The following is a 21,105-nucleotide window of genomic DNA, read 5'->3' as shown; positions in this document are numbered from 1 at the left end:
TTCTACTTTCTTCATTACCTGTTTCCATCGTGCCACATTTTACAAAGGATTACAAAGGATTACAAAGGCGGAGCATGCCGACAGGAGACCTTTTGATCCATATCTAGGTCGGATGCGAAAAAAAATCAAAATAATAAATAAAAACTATGATAATGTAAATAACAAATAAAATACATAAATAAATGCATAGGTATAGTTAAATAATAAACAAACAGGTAAATAGTAAATAATAATAAATTGACATATAACTAATAATAAATAAAAATCAGACAGACAAATGATAACAAAACAAAAACAAATAATATAGGATAAATTATAATCATTACAGCATCTTACTTAGGTATTTATCTAAATGATTCTTAAAGCTTCGAACTGAACTACATTGCACTACCTATTCTTTTCCCTCAGATTTCTCAACCCTTCCCCGTCATTTTGACCATCTCAACATTCCTCTTATGTCGCAGCATCAGTTTCAGTGGGTAGTCTGTTACTAGCACTAATATCCCGTGTCAAGTGCCCCCTCGCAACTCTACCACCTCCTTTTTCTCGAGACTATATTTAGGAGGGGGCTTCGCTCCCCAGTGTCTGCTAAAGAGTGGAGTAAAAAGGTTCAGAAGCAGAGCTGTGAGTGACAGAGGGGCAGGTGGTTTCGATTAGCAACTAGCCGTCTGTATTTGTAATTCTATAATGTGCGTACCTATGGATGGAATGAAATATTTGCGCAGCAGGTATGACTGGCAACGTTATCTGGCGTTGCACAATGCCCCTTGTTTATTTTTGTCGTACACAAACGTTTGACTTTTGGCGATCTCTATTTGTGATGTGACAAAGAGCAAACACATAATTGTACAATGATATCCAAAGTTACTGATGATACAAAATAATGTAGAAGAATAAGTGATCACTCGAATAGGTTGAATGTGCAAGAAGATTTGTCTCCGGTGTGGTGCATCTAATAAGGGTATAAAGAAAATCCTTAGTTTCACAGGGTATCACTATACTGAAGTATAATAGAAGTCCCGCACCTTGGTTTCAAAGTGCCAGCTTACAGAATGGGCACCGAAGTGGCAGCAATTACACCCAGAGACAGAACGACGGCACAGCATCACCGCTCTTGGGTCACCAAGAATTTGAAAACACAATTTTCTTAAGTTACTGGTTGGTGCTTTTGTTTATCTTACCTGTGTTAGGGATTCTATTTAATGTTCGAGTAGTCTTTCATATATTTCTCGATAATTTGAGAGATAGCATGGCGCATCCGTTTACCACTCCGAAGTAAGGGGATTATTGGTGATGAAAGGTATTTGGTATCTGTTTCTTGTAAATTTCCACCAAGGCATGAAAAAGCGTGGTGTTTTTGTTGGTGTCAGCAAGAAAGAGTGTTTTCTAGCTGTTAGTCACGTAGATATTGCTCATGTGTAATTGCCATGTTTACAGATTGGCAATGAATTACAATAGTAGTGCATGCCGATAGAAGATATGACTAGGTCGGCTGATGAAAAAAAAAAATGCTTAGCCATCTAAGTGAGTTGTGTAGCTCTGAACTGTATTTCATTCAACTGTTACTGTTTCGACTGGAAGCTCGTTCAATTTAATGACGACGCCGATGGCAAAATATTTTGTGTCTACTTCTAGATTAATTCTATGTTTTGACAGCACGAGGACGTTATTTCTCTCTGTTTTATATTTTATATATATATATATATATATATATATATATATATATATATATATATATATATATATATATATATATATATCAAAGGCAGATCGAAAAAATTTAGAAGTTCTGCCCAGGGATTCGAATACTGACCTGTGCGTGCATAATCACGAAGTCAAGACATTAGCGACTGAGCTAAGTGCGATGGTTAAAATAGGACTGTACAAGTCTCGGACAACGCTTCACGTAACATCAGAAGACCTAGTCTCATTTTCATCCAATTCCTGTATATATATATATATATATATATATATATATATATATATATATATATATATATATATATATATATATATATATATATATATATATAAAAGGTTGTGGAAGAGAGGAAGCGAGCTTTCACAGATTGGTTACAAAATAGGACGAGGGAGTCATATGAGAGGTACAAAGAAAAGAAAAGAGAAGTAAAGCAAAAAGTAAAGGTTGCAAAGAGGAGAGCAGATGTGAAATGGGGTAAGAGTTTGACAGAAAATTTTGAAAGTAATAAAAAGATGTTTTGGAAAGAAATTAAGAGAGGAAGAGGAGGCGAATCAAGTAGAGAAGAAAAGGTAAAAGGTGCAGATGGAGAGATGATAATGGAAGAGAAGGCAGTAAGGGGAAGATGGGCAGAATATTTTAGGGAGTTGCTAAATGTGAAGGAGGATAGGGAAGGAAAGATTGCTGCAGTGGGAAGTGCGAAGAAAATGAGAGTGATGAATGAGGAGAATGGAGGAGAAATAAGGAAGGATGAGGTGAAGGCAGTTGTTAAGATGATGATGAAAGCAGGTAAGGCACCTGGTCTGGATGGATGCCATGCAGAATGTCTGAAAAAGGGAGGTACAGTGATGGTGGACTGGTTGGTGAGGTTATTTAATGTTTGTTGGAGAGAGGGTAGAGTGCCGGAGGACTGGAGGAGTGCCTGTATAGTTCCTCTTTACAAGGGAAAAGGGGACAAGTGTGAATGTAGTAGTTTCAGAGGGATTAGCTTGTTGAGTGTAGTTGGGAAGGCTTTTAGGAGGATCTTGGTTGAGAGGATTAGGAGAGGAACAGAAGGAGTAATTGGTGAGGAGCAGTGTGGATTTAGGACAGGTAGAGGTTGTGTAGATCAGATCTTTGTGGTAAGACAGATATGTGAGAAAGCTATAGGAAAGGGGAAGGATGTTTTTTGGGCTTTTATGGATCTGGAAAAGGCTTAAGATAGGGTAGACAGGAAGGCACTGTGGGAGGTTATGCAGATATACGGGATAGGGGGAAAGCTTCTAGGAGCTGTCAAGAGTTTTTATGAGAATAGTAGAGCTTGTGTCAGGATTGGAAATGGAGATGGTGAGTGGTTCGAGGTAAAGGTGGGACTTCGTCAAGGATGCGTTATGTCGCCCTGGCTGTTCAACTTATACATGGATGGGGTGGTGCGAAGGGTAAATGCATGGGTAGTGGGCAAGGGATTGGAGATGGTTAAAGAAAATGGAGAAAAGTGGGAGGTGAGCCAGCTGTTGTTTGCGGACGACACTGCGCTTGTGGCAGGATCGGAGGAGGGATTGAGGAAGTTGGTGGCAGAGTTTGGGAGAGTATGTGATAGAAGAAAGCTAAAGATAAATGTGGGTAAAAGTAAGGTGATGAGATGTACAAGGGGTGAAAGTGGCAGTAGACTGGAAGTGAGCATTAAGGGAGAGCGACTGGAGGAAGTGGATAGTTTTAGATACTTGGGTGCAAATGTGGCAGGGAAAGGTGGAGTGAAAGTGGAGGTAGAATGTAGATTGAGAGAAGCGAGTAAATGCCTTGGTGGATTAAAGAGTGTAATGAGGAATAGACATTTGGAAATGGATGCTTAGAGGAGACTGTATGAAGGAGTGATTATGCCAACAGCACTGTATGGGGCAGAAACATGGAACATAAGAGAAGAAGAGAGAAGGAGTTTGAATGTGTTTGAGATGAGGTGTCTGAGAAGTATGATGGGGGTTACTAGGCTAGATAGAGTGAGAAATGAGGAGGTGAGGAGGAGAACAGGGGTGGAAAAGGAGCTGGGAGATAGGGTTGATGAAAGAATATTAGGATGGTTTGGACACATGGAAAGAATGAGTGAAGAAAGACTAGTAAAAGAGGTGTGGAAGGCAGATGTGGAGGGAGTGAACATGAGGGGACGTCCTAGGATGAGGTGGATGGATGGGGTGAAGGGGGCTTTGGGGAAGAGGGGAATGTCTGTTGAGGAAGGACGGGAGAGGACAGAAGACAGGGGTGAATGGAGAAGGGTTGTATATGGATGATGTGATAGCATGAGGTGGAATGGGCGGGTGGATGGGGGGTGAGGTAGTATGTATGAGCAAAATTTGGCGCAGCCCAAAGGGATTTCTCCCCGTCCTCTCATTTTATGCAATGGGGGGACGGAGAGGGGGGGTCGCCGATTTAATGAAGCGGCCTTGCTGTGGATGTGCTGTGTCTTGCGACACTGCTTCTGACCCAGGGAAGTGGACAAGGTGCAGGGATGACCCGTCATTCAGGAGGTGCTAAGATAAGAGGGAGGGTGGAGGGGTGTGGAGTGTATTCAGGGGTGGAATGGGTGGGATTGATTTTGTGCCTTTCTCTTTTTGGCTACCCCCCTTGTAAGGGGAAAAAAGCCTTGGTATATGTATGTATATATATATATATATATATATATATATATTTATATATATATATATATATATATATATATATTTATATATATATATATATATATATATATATATATATATATATATACATATATATATATATATATATATATATATATATACATTAGAGATAAAAAGGTTGTTAGGAATCACATTGGTCCACTATTATCCGATGACGGTCAACTTGAATATTCAAATGAAGGAATGTGTAATATTCTAAACAATTATTTTAGCTTAGTATTCGTAAACGAAACATTCCAAAGTGAACTCCAAACTGAAACCTGTGAAAACTGTAGGGTAAACTTACTCAGTACGGTAAATATAACAAAAGAAAAAAATAAAAGGTGTATAGAGAAACTCAAAGTTAATAAAACACCAGGGCCTGACTGTTGGCATCCAAGAATCTTAAAGGAAATAAAAAATTATTTCAAAGAAAGCCAACATATCCGGAGATATCTCAAGAGAATGGAAGGTGACAAAAAGAAACCAAATAACTATGATTTAAAACTGATTCCAAATATCAAAAATAAATCATACGAAAATCGACTAAAACATATGAATCTGTTTTCCCTAAAAAAGCGTAGACTCAGAGGTGACTTGATACAGGTCTTTAAGATTTTAAAGGGAATTGACAACATCAAAAGTGACCAAATTTTCACATTGAATGAGAATCAGACAAGAAACAATGGTTTCAAACTGTCTGGAAATAGATTCAATTTGGAAGTAGGTAGAAACAACTTTGCTAACCGTGTAGTTAATGAATGGAATAAACTTCCTGCACAGGTAGTGCAATGTAGTTCAGTTCGAAGCTTTAAGAATCATTTAGATAAACACCTAAGCAAGATGCTGTAATGATTATAATCTATTCTATATTATTTGTTTTTGTTTTGTTATCATTTGTCTGTCTGATTTTCATCTATTATTAGTTATATGTCAATTTATTATTATTTACTATTTACCTGTTTGTTTATTATTTAACTATACCTATGCATTTATTTGTGTATTGTATTTGTTATTTACATTATTATAGTTTTTATTTATTATTTTATTATTATTATTTTTTTTCGCATCCGACCTAGATATGGACCAAAAGGTCTCCTGTCGGTATGCTCCGCCTTTGTAATCCTTTGTAAAACTATAGGCCTATAAGTTTGACTTCAATCGTAGGAAAATTATGGGAACTATCATCAGAGATGCTATCGAACATCATTTAGAAAGTAACCGTTTGATAAATGATAGCCAGCATGTGTATACATTGTGACGAATGTGAATAGGAAGTAAAGGGAACACGGGCTGAGGGAAATACTTTTATTTCTGACTAGTTTCGCCTGAGTGGCTTCTTCAGAGGAATAGAGTTTGAAGTCAAGTTGGTCAATATATATATATATATATATATATATATATATATATATATATATATATATATATATATATATATATATATATATATATATATATATATATATATATGGCATAAAAAGGAACGTAGGAAAGTGTCAGGTTGATCCACCACACGGGATTCGTATACTACGCTGTTTGGGTCTTTTTTCTTGATTAAAAGGTCCTTCACTTTCGTACCTTGCGACTTCTACAGGTACGAAAGTGAAGGATGTGACAGGAAATACATCGGTGAAACTAGCAGAGGCTTAGACACCAGATTAAAAGAACACCGAGCAGATGTAAGACACCACAGGGTTAGTAGTGCAATAGTAAACCATGTCGACGAAAGAGGCCATCTACCGAAACGGGACCAGGCAAAAATTCTCATGGATAACATTACACGGCAAGAAAGAAAGGCGGTGGAGTCCATTTTTATCTCATCCATGATAACACCAATAAGAGGACTGGGGATTTGATATGGGCTAAAGCAGCAGTACGCTTTGTCGTCATGACCAATAAACACAGAGCCCCTGATCCAGACGGACATTTCAGCCACGCGAATACCAACATGCGGATAATTGGTCCACCCGCTGCGATAGCTCGTCACACCGACAGATGAGGTCGAGTGGGGGACCAACCTGACACTTTGCCACGTTCCTTTTTATGCCATATATATATTGACCAACTTGACTTCAAACTATATTCCTCTGAAGAAGCCACTCAGGCGAAACTAGTCAGGAATAAAAGTATTTCCCTCAGCCCGTGTTCCCTTTACCTCCTATCCACAATAGCCAGCATGGTTTCAGACGAAAACGTCCTTGCATGACTAACTTACTCGAATTCTACAACACAGTTATCTCGAATTATGGCAAAAGAAACAATATAGATTTAATATATATAGACTTTGCAAAAGCTTTTGATATCATCCCACACGAAAGACTACTTACTATATTAGCTTCACACGGAGTAAGTGGAAGCCTATTGAGTTGGACTAGTAATTGGTTGTATGATCGAAAACAGAGAGTTGTTTTAAATGGAAAAACTTCTAGATGGAAAAATGTTACAAGTGGAGTTCCTCAGGGTTCCATTCTTGGGCCACTTCTATTCATAGTATATATAAATTATATAGACCATGGACTAAAATCTACCGTTTCCAAATTTGCTGATGATACAAAACTGTGCGGAATGGCAAATGATCACTTAAACCAATTAGATATTCAAGAAGATTTAGATAAATTACAGCAATGGTCTGAAAAGTGGCTAATGAAATTAAAACAAATAAATGCAAGGTAATGCACATAGGTAAAAATAACAGTAAGTACGATTACAAGTTATTTGGAAATTCGTTAACAAAAGTGAATAGTGAAAAAGATCTCGGCGTAATTATCAGTAACGATCTCAAATCATCCAAGCAGTGTATTTCAACCTCTGAGAAAGCAAATTAGATTTTAGGACTGATTGCGCGATCTTTTGACTTCAAAAGTCCATCACTCATTAACAAGCTATATAAATCGTTAGTTCGTCTACATTTGGAATATGCTGTTTCCGTATGGTCACCGAATCTCATTAAAGACATTGACAGACTGGAAAAAGTACAACGGCGAGCCACAAAACTGATTCCAAATATCAAAAAATCATACGAAAATCGACTAAAACATATGAATTTGTTTTTCCTAAAAAAGCGTAGACTCAGAGGTGACTTGATACGGGTATTTGAGATTCTAAAGGAAATTGACAACATCAAAAGTGACAACATATTCACACTGAATGAGAATCAGACAAGAAACAATGGTCTCAAACTGTCCGGAAATAGATTTAATTTGGAAGTGGGTAGAAACAAATTCGCCAACCGTGTAGTTAATGAAGAGGCAGTGCAATGTAGTTCAGTGCAATGTAGTTCAGTTCGAAGCTTTAAGAATCATTTAGATAAACACCTAAGCAAGATGCTGTAATTATTATAATTTATTTCATTTGTTTATTTGTTTTGTTATCATTTGTCTGTTTATCATTATTTGCTTGATTCTCATTTATTATTATTTATATGTCAATTTATTATTATTTACTATTTACCTGTGTGTTTATTATTTAACTATACCTATGCATTTATTTATGTATTTTATTATTTACATTATTATAGTTTTTATTTATTCACTTATTTATTTACTATTATTATGATTTTTTCGCATCCGACCTAGATATGGACCAAAAGGTCTCCTGTCGGTATGCTCCGCCTTTGTAATCCTTTTGTAATCCATTAGATTTCAATGGCGATTCGAATAGAATCGCTGTTTATTGCCGATGAAATAATTTAAATCGCCGAGGTATCTGGACCCTCCCATGTGACGCCATAGATGTTACACGTAACCCAAATGTGACGTCATGAATATTACACATGGCACAAGTGTGACGTCATGGATGTTACGCGTGACCCAAATGTGACGTCATGGATATTACACATGATGGTGTGTGACGTCATATGCGGTGCACGTTACGGATCCAGGATTTTCCAGTTACGACATACACATAAGGTGATACATCCCAAGATGGAACCATACATGAATTAAAGTTGAAGCCATACATGAATTTTAAGGTGTGATGGTTGGAGAATAAGAGACAGAGCCCCACGACTGTTACTCCTTTCCTGTATACTACAATCAACCCTATGTACTATGTACTTGGACTGTTGTGCCAGTCACTGCTAGGAATCGGAAAAGAGTGCGAGATTCGGACCCACAGCTGAGCGAATGCGAGACCAACACACTTCCGATTACGCCACCAGCGCTCGCCAAAAGTGTGTGTATTATACTAAATAAAAAAATAATTCTCCGGTTAGCGAGTTTTTCTCGAGACCCGGCAAAACGGTCGCACCGGACCCTGGGTAGGTGTAAGGGTTTATTCAGTTCGTTTCACGTTTTCAACTGGAACTGATCTGATTCACGTTGTTCATTTATTAATATTATGAGTTTTTTTTTTCGGAAATTGTTATCGCACAAGCACAGTGACGAAACTTTTGAAAAACTCGAGTTGTTTGACGGAGAAATTTCGCGAGAGAGTACGTGTGAGTTCGAAAAACATTACTTTGCGGGTTATAAGAATTTTACAAAACATTGGGGAAAATCGGATCATGGGGATTACCAAAGGTATTATTTGGAATAAGAAGAAGAACTCGAAGAAGAATTCGAAGAAGAAGAAGAAGAAGAAGAAGAAGAACTCGAAGAAGAAAAAGAAGAAGAACTCGAAGAAGAAGAACTCGAAGAAGAACTCGAAGAAGAAGAAGAACTCGAAGAAGAACTCGAAGAAGAAGAAGAACTCGAAGAAGAAGAAGAACTCGAAGAAGAGCTCGAAAAAGAAGAACTCGAAGAAAAACTCGAAGAAGAAGAAGAAGAAGAAGAAGAAGAAGAACTCGAAGAAGAAGAAGAAGGACTCGAAGAACTCGAAGAAGAAGAACAACTCGAAAAACTGGAAGAAGAATTCGAAGAAGAAGAAGAACTCGAAGAAGAAGAAGAAGAAGAAGAAGAAGAACTCGAAGAAGAAGAAGAAGAAGAAGAAGAAGAAGAAGAAGAAAAAGAAGAAGAAGAAGAACTTGAAGAAGAACTCGAAGAAGAATTCTAAGAAGAAGAAGAAGAACTCGAAGAAGAAGAACTCGAAGAAGAAGAACTCGAAGAAGAAGAACTCGAAGAAGAACTCGAAGAAGAACTCGAAGAAGAAGAAGAACTCGAAGAAGAAGAAGAACTCGAAGAAGAACTCGAAGAAGAACTCGAAGAAGAAGAACTCGAAGAAGAACTCGAAGAACTCGAAGAAGAAGAAGAAGAACTCGAAGAAGAAGAAGAAGAACTCGAAGAAGAAGAAGAAGAACTCGAAAAAGAAGAAGAAGAAGAAGAAGAATAGCGAGCAGCGCCGCAGGCCAAGCCCCCCGGCGTAGCCGGGGGCTTGTACGTTAAAAAGAAAAAGACAAAAGGTATTTCTTTCGGAAAATGAGATAGGATATAGAAGTGTTGAAACATCAAACCCTCTCGTATCCGGATTAATCGGGCCACAGAGGGTCATGATAGAAAGTTTCTGGGTATGTGTTTTTATATCGTACAGGTACACCTCGTACTTATGTTCGGAAGGCGCCCAAAATAACTCCACCCAAAGTACCTCCGGACAAAATCCTACACCCAAAATACCTCCATGCATAATATACCTTCCATGTAACATGGATAAGCACGAATATAATAGGATATAATATGTACATGTAGGAATTAATATTGTGCTGCTTGTACTGCTTAGAAGGTTACAATCTTAAAATGTCAAGTTTATTGGAATAATTATTATTCATTTAACTAAAGTTATAATCCTAAATCGTCAAGTGAACAAATATACCTCCGTGCATAATATAGCTTCCATGTAACATGAATAAATTAAATTGTTAATTTTATTGGAATAATTATCATTCCTTCAACTAAGGTTATAATCCTAAATCGTCAAGTGAACAAAAATCACCAGAAACCATTGGTGTATAGATCAAAGCGTTTATTGGAATAATACAATACAGATACATGTACAAGTTATTTCCCGACATTTTGAAGAATGGGCGTATAAGATATTGTCTTCTTCTTCTTCTTCTTCTTCGCGTTCTTCTTCTTCTTCTTCTTCCTCGCGTTCTTCTTCGCGTTTTTCTTCGCGTTCTTCTTCGCTTTCTTCTTCGCATTCTTCTTTGCGTTCTTCTTCGCGTTCTTCTTCGCGTTCTTCGCGTTCTTCTTCTCATTCCACTTCGTGTTCTTCTTCGTGTTCTTCTTCGCGTTCTTCTTCCTCGCATTCTTCTTCGCGTTCTTCTTCGCGTTCTTCTTCGTGCTGGGGAACTTTTGTCAGTTTTTGGCCGAGCCAACAGAATTGATCGAGGTACTACAGGTATGTTTCCCGACATTTTGAAAAATGGGCGTATAAGATATTGTCTTCTTCTTCTTCTTCTTCCTCTTCTTCTTCTTCTTCTTCTTCTTCTTCTTCGCGTTCTTCTTCTTCTTCTTCTTCTTTTTCTTCTTCTTCTTCTTCTTCTTCCTCGCGTTCTTCTTCGCGTTCTTCTTCGCATTCTTCTTTGCGTTCTTCTTCGCGTTCTTCTTCGCGTTCTTCTTCGCGTTCTTCTTCCTCGCGTTCTTCTTCTTCGCGTTCTTCTTCGCATTCTTCTTCTCATTCTACTTCGTGTTCTTCTTCGCGTTCTTCTTCGTGTTCTTCTTCGCGTTCTTCTTCCTCGCGTTCTTCTTCGTGCTGGGGATCCCGTGTTGGGGTTTCGCCCCGAGGCCGAGGCCGAAGGGGAAAACGAGGGATTTGAGCGCGGAAAGCTGCGGCCGTAGGCCGCTGTTTGCGCAGCCAAGCCCCCGGCCGAGCCAACAGAATTGATCGAGGTACTATGTTTCCCGACATTTTGAAGAATGGGCGTATAAGATATTGTCCCGTGGCCTTAAAGATGAACATATGGAATTATTTCCAAAATTGTACAAAAACATAAAAAGGTTAAAACCTAGAATAGCTATGATAAATGATTTCCAACGTATAGTTCGAAAGTTTGGTGAGCTATTAAAGGACAATCCTGATTACAAATATTCTGGCTCAAGGGAAGAGTATCTTAGTTTACCAGCTAATAAAGAAGACATTGAAGAAAAAGCGTATAGCTGTCATAGAATTTGGTTGTCTTGCTACTACAACATGTCCAACGACGGCAAATCAGCTTTAGCTTTGGAGAGAAAACGACAGAGGCATTATTGGATGTGGGTTACTAAAACAAAGGGAATAGAAAGACAAGAGGTTTATCGTAATAAGATAGTGTCCCGTGGCCTTAAAGATGAATATATTGAATTATTTCCAAAATTGTACAAAAGCATAAAAAGGTTAAAACCTAGAATAGCTATGATAAATGATTTCCAACGTATAGTTCGAAAGTTTGGTAAGTTATTAAAGGACAATCCTGATTACAAATATTCTGGCTCAAGGGAAGAGTATCTTAGTTTACCAGCTAAACTGCGAGCGAAGCGAGCTCCTAGCGCCGCAGGTCAAAGCGGTGACGTTAGTCACCACCGAAGGTCGCTTGTTTCATATGAAAAGTATTTACAATAGGCCAATTTTCATTTATTACACAAGTAATACACTTCAAATGAATACATATTCATTACTTAAAATTGTATGATTTTATAGATTTTTATAAAGTTGAACAGTATATATATACCATTACAGATGGCGACCAGGTACTGATATAGGGTAAAATACATTATTTGGTTTAACATATGATTTTAAGGACCATTGTACAAAGGATTATAAAGGATTACAAAGACGGAGCATACCGGCAGGAGACCTTTTGATCCATATCTAGGTCGGATGCGAAAAAAAATCATATTAATAATAAAATAAAAAATAAAAAATATAATAATGTAAATAACAAATAAAATACATAAATAAATGCATAGGTATAGTTAAATAATAAACAAACAGGTAAATAGTAAATAATAATAAATTTACATATAACTAATAATAAATGAAAATCAGACAGACAAAAGATAACAAAACAAAAACAAATAATATAAATTATAATCATTACAGCATCTTACTTAGGTATTTATCTAAATGATTCTTAAATCTTCGAACTGAACTACATTGCACTACCTGTGCAGGAAGTTTATTCCATTCATTAACTACACGGTTGGCAAAGTTGTTTCTACCCACTTTCAAATTGAATCTCTTTCCGGACAGTTTGAGACCATTGTTTCTTGTCTGATTCTCATTCAGTGTGAAAATTTTGTCACTTTTGATGTTGTCAATTCCCTTTGAAATCTTAAAGACCTGTATCAAGTCACCTCTGAGTCTATGCTTTTTTAGGGAAAACAGATTCATGTGTTTTAGTCGATTTTCGTATGATTTATTTTTGATATTTGGAATCAGTTTTGTGGCTCGCCGTTGTACTTTTTCCAGTTTGTCAATGTCTTTAATGAGATTCGGTGACCATACGGAAACAGCATATTCCAAATGTGGACGAACTAACGATTTATACAGCTTGTATTCAATTTATTAAACAATTACCTATAGAAAATTAATTATTCTTTTGATCAATTATTTTGTCTGATTCCTTTGATTAAAAATGTCTATAAAGAATCGATTATTCCTTTGTTCTATCATACTACCATAATCCTGTATAAAAAAAGCCCTCTAATGATACTTTCTATAGGATTCTATACTCAACATATTGTTTACAATATCATACCCAAATGTCCTTGTCATAACACTTATCATTTGCATGGAGGTATTATGGGTGGTTTAGGAGGTATTTTGGGTGGAGGTACATTGGGTGTGGGATTTTTGGCTGGAGGTATTTTGGGCGGAGGTATTATGTTCTGGATTCCTTATGTTCTGTATCTTCTCGTAAACCCACTACAACACCTAACCAACACCAAACTAGTCACCAGGAAACAAACAGTCGTAGGAATAACCCTGCACACTATTCACTGTATACATTTATTCAATATGGCGTAGTGAGAGGAGGTGAATAAAAAATAAACATATAAGCAAATATTACAAATATAATCAAGTGCGAATATTAAAATATGTTCGCGAGGAGCTGAAGCCCAGGAACCATGTTTGGATAGAATGTAAATACTGGACTCGTCGTTAAAATCCTACGTTTCGAATCCTGTCCGGGGTTCGTCTTCAGGGATACAGTACATCAATTAGTGGCATACGCCACGGCACACGTTGCTTCACTTGCCGGCGCCACTCACAACGGTTTCTCCTTCGTTCCTTCCCACTCCAAACAACTTTCGACAGGTTCGATCAACTTCCCCCAGCCATGAATTTTGTGGGCGTCATCCCCTTCGTCCCCTCGATCGAAGGTTGTCTATTGTGAACACACCCTGTGAGTAGGATCAATATCAGGGAAACGTGCAACATCTCCATACAGCCGGAGTTGACTTTCATGAATTATGTTGGTGAGTGGCCTAGACTGAGTCTCACAGTACAGTCTCGTTTGATACAGTCATTCTAGCGATACCCCATGAATCTCTGAAGGCACTTACCATTAAAGACAATGAGGCGTCTCGATGCAGTACAAGTGAAGGAATTCTATAAGTAGAGCACGTACGCTTCCATAGGATAGGTAACCCAAGTTGACCGTTACTCCAGCACAATTGCCCTCCAGAAAATACTCCCGAAGACGTACCCCGGAAAGGATTCGGAACGTAGGATTAAAATTCTAACGACGAGTCCAGTGTTTGCAATCTATCCAATCTTAAAAGTATAAATACAAGAGAAGGCTGTTGAAAATAATGTAGCTGAACTAAGAGGGTTGCCATTATCTCACTGATTGTATGTAAACATTCCTTTCAATATGTGTAAGCAAATAGGTGCGGAGGAGATCGGGGATGATGGAGGAAGTAAAGTGATAGCAGAGAGACAAGGAAAGTAAATGTTGCATATCATTATTTGAATAAGTGTTATCTATTTGCGACGGTTTTGCAATGAGAATTTCATAGATAAAATATATCTCACAAGAAAAAAATTAAAGTATGTGTCGACACGCAAGGGTAATCTCATATTTCAGCAGAGATTTACCCCCTCCCTCTGGACTGTCAAAAAGCAATGTTTTACTGTGTGATTCACGTGAACCTTATATTGATATCTATCCCCACGTCACTCGCTTTCGATTTTTGACACCCACCCCTCGGATTGATGCGAAAACCAGTGAATAATTTCGGTAGAAATAACACCGTTATCGGTGTTAGTCATTTATCTTGCCGTGTTTAGCACCGGTGGGGATGGGGAGCAAATTGTGTTACCGCAACCAATATCTAATTTCTGAATTTATATACGAAACTCAATTTCCTCTTGTATGCGCCTTTATTGTTTACATTGATGACTAAAGGGGCTATCACACTAGGTTGTTTTTCCTCTAACCTCCAATTAATCGGCGGTTCCGCCCATCTCCAGCATTTTTTCCGCCAAGTGTTGGAGCAGATTTGCATCCAGCAGCTTTCGGTAAGGAATCTGATACGCTGGAGGAAAACAAAATAGTTTGCCATAGTAATCTTATTTATTGCATAACTTACAGTAGGATAAGGATTGTGGATATGAAAAAATAACATAGAACAACATAAGTTATCAGCTGACCTCTAAAATAAGTAAATAAATACCTGGAGCCCTCGTTGTCTTCAGAGCAAGCTGTCGTATAAGTCTGATGGTGACACCAAACTTTTCTCTCCTTGATAACCACTACTGCGTCCACACGCCTTTTCCTTGGCTTAGCTCATTCCAGTGAAAACATAACAGAACTGCGGCGGCAGTTCTCAAATGGAAGCCCGTCGCCCTGAAGAGGTCGGCCATTGTTGCTGGAGCTGGAGGTAGGATGTAGAAGGAAAAAATAGCCCAGTGTGATAACCCCCTGGGGAGTGCGTATACATTACGTACTGTACATCACAAATAAGTGAATATAAATCAGTATTGGACTGCTAATTCAGCAGTCATAATATTGGTCTCATTCCAGGGTTTTGAAAGCACCAGAACACTACAATCCATCACCCTCTTCCTTGTGCAAGTTGTGTGTTTGTGTTTGCGCATGTGTGTGTGTGTGTGTCACTATGGTATTGGATCACGTGTTTGATTCACGATCGACAGCTGCTTTCACATCAAGGTGGCACGTCGCACGTGGCATAGCACGTAGCACACCACTTAAAAACGAACATTAGGAAATCTGTGAAACCTTTCTCATCGAGGTGGCGTGACTCGTCGCATGTGCCATGTGCGACTTGCATGCCACTCCGGCAGCGAACATGTTTTTTTTTTTTTTTTTTTTTTTTAAAGTGTGCCACTTGCCACCCCGGACTGTGATGCGATGCCAAGTTTTAATGGAACTTCCATTTCCAAGCTTTAATTAGACGATGTAGTATTACATTTTTTTTTAAAATAGAATATACAATAAAATGAAAATTTTTAGGTGTATGGCACATGTTGATTAATTTTCAAGATACTAGACAGATTTGCGCTAGCACATGTGACAACATTGCCTGATGAGAGGGACACACAGCCTTATAGGAAACAGATGTCTTTTTTGTTGGCATTTGTCTTTTGTGCTTGCTCTCGTGCACAACTACAAGTATGCCTCTTCCAGACAGCGAACTATACATAAAATTTGTAGAGGCTGTGGAGAAATACAAATGTCTGTATGACACAACATCACCTCAGTACATCTCGAAGGATGAACAAGGCAAGGTATGAAACTGCATAGCAGAAACGTTTTTCTCTACAGGTTTGTGCCCTGAATGTGTTTTATATATAGCGGTGTATTAAGTGTTGATTATTATATGTTAAGCGTGACTATTACGTGGCATCAAACCAGCCTAGCAAATTGAGAACTTCAGAGAAGAGATCAGATGTGCTACCTTGGTCTGAAATCACCGTGCCTCTCGTTACTTGCCACTTGCCACATGTCACCTTGGTGTTAAAATGGTCGAAGAGAGCTCAGATCTCATACGGTATATGACCGATCTATGGGTAATGATGTTACCTTACACGCACACACAACTGCCCACCCATGAGAGTTGGAGTAACGACCCGTAGCGCAGCTATATTGAAATTATTTCAGCCCTGTGCGGAATTCGAACCCGGACCGCCGTAGTGACAGCCAGGAACTCTACCACTGCGCCACGAGTCGTGTGTGTGTGTGTGTGTGTGTGTGTGTGTGTGTGTGTGTATGTATGTATGTATGTATGGCCACTGTATTACCAATAAATCGGGCCATATGGACTATGGAGCTCTCATTCGGGAGGGTAATAACTGTCGATCAAGAGTCCTGTACACTGGCGCGCAAGCACAGTAGGGGTTATGGGCGCTAAGGAAGACTCGGTGGCTCATTGTTCCTGGTCCACTAGCCTACTTGAGTTTTGTTCGAGTTCAAAACGCAACCAAAGTTATCTTTGTCCATAGGTGTGGTCATGTTGATATTCACTAGCAAGAAGAAACAGAGTCGCGTAGTCATACCATATTTAAAAAAAAAAAAATTCATATCTGATTATCATCGCAGTCTCGCCCCTTTGCCATTTATTCTTTATACTTATCTAGCTTATTTGACGCGTTTGACGAAAAAATCAAGTCAACCAATCAGAAGCCTTTGTTAGTTATGATGTGTAGGGGAGCGGGAGGTGATCATCAGACTACCAACTCTTGAAGTCTCTCTCTCTCTCTCTCTCTCTCTCTCTCTCTCTCTCTCTCTCTCTCTCTCTCTCTCTCTCTCTCTCTCTCTCTCTCTCTCTCTCTCTCTCTCTCTCTCTCTCTCTCTCTCTCTCTCTCTCTCTCTCTCTCTCTCTCTCTCTCTCTCTCTCTCTCTCTTTCTCTCTCTCTCTCTCTTTGGGGGAGGGGGGTGTACTCGCTCGGACCTCAGCTTTGCAGGTGGTCCGGAACAGTTCACACATGAATGCAGAAGAGACGGTGTCCATGGTATGCCACAATTGCAGTGACAATACCTGGAAGAAACTGTCACCTCAGGTCCGATGTCAGCAGCGGTTGGGAGCCATTACTCATAGTGCAAGTGTCCACATTCGTTATTGAGTAACTGTACTTTTGGCACCTGAAGTATCTTGGAGTTTCCGGTGTGTATGGTCATAGTATAAATTATTTAATAAAAAAATAGGTACAAGCATGTCTATTTCTTATCTAGGTTTCTCTTTAATTGTCAAAGAGAGATTTTTATATATCCTTACCCTCTTCCTTGCCCTTATCTCTACTACAACTGTTCCAGCTTTATTTTTGAATGGCATTTCATCTTTCACATTGCTTTTTTTTATTTTTTCATTAATCTAACAATTAGATGAATATGTATCAATGAAGGAAACATGTAGGGTGGCCAGATGTCTTGCTTTAGGCAGGACAGTCCTGTTTTTTATTTTATTTATTTATTTTTTTTTATTATATTTTATTTTGTTTTATTCTATTTTATTTCATTTTATTATTTTTATCACTGTCCTCTGTCCTGCGCCAACTCAAGCAGGACATTATTTTGCTTTATGGGGCCTGTCTAAAAGCATTATATAACTTACCTTACGCATACTAAAACAACGAGAACTGAAGATCACAATAACCATTGTTGGCCTTGGGAACACTACGCGCGGAGCCGCAGTGTACAAGACATATCAACAAAATTATACGTCGGAGTCTGAGTCTCTGATGGTTAGTCTACCGAAGGCCGCAGTGAGGAATAGTTGACTTGATTTCTTGCTTTGATTAAGCTGTGGCATTTAAGCTCCTAAAAAATGCCGAAAAGAAAGACTACCTTTAACCATGTGTCAAAGAATTTGGATTTATTGCTACATACATACATATACCAAAGGCTTTTTCCCCCTTACAAGGGAGGTAGTAAAAAAAAAAAAAAAAAAAGGCATAAAAACCACTCCCACCCATTCCATCCCTATCACACTCCACCCCCCTACACCCACTTCCCTCACTCTTATCTTGGCACCTCCTGGATGACGGGTCATCCCTGCATCTTGTCCACTGCCCTGGGTCAGAGGCAGTGTCGCAAGACACAGCACATCCACAACAAGGCCGCTTCATTAAATCGGCGACCCCCCTCTCCGTCCCCACATGCAGAAAAGGAGAAGACGGGGAGAAATCCCTTCGGGCTACGTCAAAATTTTCTCATACGTACTCCCTCTCCCCCCACCATACACCCATTCCACCTCATGGATCACATCATCCATCTACAACATTCCCCATTCACCCCTATCTTCTGTCCTCTCGCGTCCTTCCTCAACAGACATTGCCCTCTTCCCCAAAGCGTCTTTCACCCCATCCATCCATCTCATCCTAGGTCGCCCCTTCATGTTCACTCCTTCCACACCTCTTTTACTAGTCTTTCTTCACTCATTCTTTCCATGTGTCCAAACCATCCCAATACTCTTTCATCCACCCTATCTCCCAACCCCTTTTCCACCCCCGTTCTCCTCCTCACCACCTCATTTCTCACTCTATCCAGCCTAGTAACCCCTATCATATTTCTCAGACATCTCATCTGAAACACACTCAAACTCATCTCTTCCTCTCTTATGTTCCATGTTTCTGCCCCATACAGTGCTGTCGGCACTGTCACTCCTTCATATAATATCCTCTTAGCATCCATTCCCAAATGTCTATTTCTCATTACACTTTTTAATGCACCAATGCATTTACTCGCATCTCTCAATCTACATTTTACCTCCACCCCGTTCCTCCCTTTCCTGCCACGTTCGCACAGAAATATCTAAAACTATCCACTTCCTCCAGTCTCTCTCCCTTAATACTCACTTCCTGATTTATTGCTAAAAACAAAAAATGTGATTTTCATGCATTTCGTACACTATTCCGTTGTGTTATGAAATATGGATATTGGCGGCACAGGAAAAGTTGCAGTTGAATGACACGCTGTCATAGATAAACATAAAGTTAACACTCATAGTAGAGCCGGACTGTCATTGTCGTTTTTCTGCCCAGCTCGATTATCTTAAGACGATAAAATAGTGGCTGCAGAACTGCGTAAAGTGTATCATGCTGTGACGCATCATCATTAATACAGAAGTGTTGATTGTGGAGTAAAAGTTGACAAAGAAATAGGCTATATAATAACTCATTCATATTGCAGGGTGTAATATATAGGAAAACTAAAACAAAAGCGATGTGTGAAAATATTCTAGCACGGTAATCTGTACAAATACATATGGAAAACCTCACAGAATATGGTTTGACCTTTTCAATAGCAACTGATGTTTCAAATAAAGGTGCAGCAAAGTGTTTCCCAGTAATTTTGAGATATTTTAATTGAGTGCACTATGTATCACTCGACTTTTATAGCGATAACAATGAATCATAAGAAGCCATAACAAATCAGCTACTATCTAAACTAGACGTCAGATTTGGATCTGAATAAAGTGTCTGTATACACTGCTGACAATGCAAGTGTAAAATATGGAACACACAACGGTGTTTATAAAAACATTAAATGCCTGTAAAGAACGTTATTGCTGCAAAATTACTCGTATTTTGCACAGTGCAATAACTGGACTAGAAATTGATACTGAAAATATCGTGCTCAAAGTGTATGGCCATTTCAGCACCTCAGCTAAAAGAGCAACAGCTAAAGAAATTCTGTGAATTTGTGGAGGTTGATAGTTGTAGTCTGTTCCGGCATGTGACGAGATGGCTTTTTCTTTTGCCAGCTATTGACAGAATATTTTAGTGTTGGAAAATTCTAAAGAGTTATTGTTTTGGAGATGAAAGGAATATTTGTGAATTGTCAATGTTTTATTTTTTCTTCCTCAGTCACACTCTTAAATTGTTCCCAGACACCATTGAATCACTAGAAACCAATACATTCAACATAACTTCAGTATCCAAACTAATGCCTGAACTGAGCAGCAAACTTGAGAGAAAAGGATTTTTGTTCACTAAACACCAAGCTTAGCCAGTTTAAACTAGATGTGTCAAAGAAATGTAAAATAGACTACATTATTTTCTATGACAGGTTATGACCTATCTGAAAACAGTTTTCATAATAATGTGTCAAAATTGAGCCCAACAAGTGCTGTAGCTTTTGGAGAATTCTGTGATGCAGTCAATGCCTGTAATATTCAAGATATCGATATGGATGAATTATATGAAGAATATGAGATTGTGGAGTCAATTAATTATCAATGCTCCTGAGATAATAGATAGCCGCAGCGAGAAGAGTTATCTCAAGCTGTTCAGTAAATCTGAGGTCCCTTTCACAAAATTGAAGGTGAGTGTTTACGTATCCACTCCATGCAGCAATGCCTACACAGAACGAGTTTTTTAATGATGACCTTAGCTTGGAGAAACAGGAGAAACCGTCTGCAAGTAGTCAAGCAGATCTCCAAATCTGTAACAACTTCTCAGAAGACTGGCTAGCCATGTACAAAAAATTCCTGACTAACAGAAAACTCTTGGAGATAGCAAATAAAAGGGGGGGGGGGTAGACTGCCGTTATGGATGTCTATGGTAAGTAGGCTGCTTACTTTAGTTTGTGAAGTTAGTTGATTTGGTTAGCATACACTGTTGTTCCATCAGGAATAAAACTGAATGTTATTTTCTTTCAATTCTTTATTTATACTGTATGAATGCAATCTAACATATACAGTATGATTAAAAATAGCCTTCATTGCACTGTGGCATATGTCAATCAATCAATCAATCAATCAATGAAATCAGCCGTTCTGAGTCCACTGCTGAACGAAAGCCTCCATAGCATTCCATGATTCACACGACCGGACCAACCTCTGCCACGTCACTCCTGCAAACTTCTCAATCTCAATCAGACTTCTCAATCTCAATCAAACTTCTCTGGTCTCCCTCTTCCACGCTTCCTATCTCGCG

General features: G+C 38.7%; 1 protein-coding gene across 1 annotated transcript in view; it reads left to right on the top strand.

Annotated features, from left to right (window-relative positions):
• Nucleotides 1–564: 564 nt before the first annotated feature.
• Nucleotides 565–21,105, top strand: part of LOC143022122 (uncharacterized) — a 64,559-nt gene continuing 44,018 nt past the window's right edge. Inside the window, exon 1 of the mRNA XM_076180135.1 lies at nt 565–624. The gene's annotated coding sequence lies outside the window, so the exon portion shown is untranslated. The remainder of the gene's footprint in view (nt 625–21,105) is intronic.

Source organism: Oratosquilla oratoria, chromosome 43, assembly GCF_046742065.1.
Source record: "Oratosquilla oratoria isolate Oo_2021 chromosome 43, ASM4674206v1, whole genome shotgun sequence".
NCBI lineage: Eukaryota > Metazoa > Arthropoda > Malacostraca > Stomatopoda > Squillidae > Oratosquilla > Oratosquilla oratoria.
This window is presented reverse-complemented; position numbering and strand designations above follow the sequence as displayed.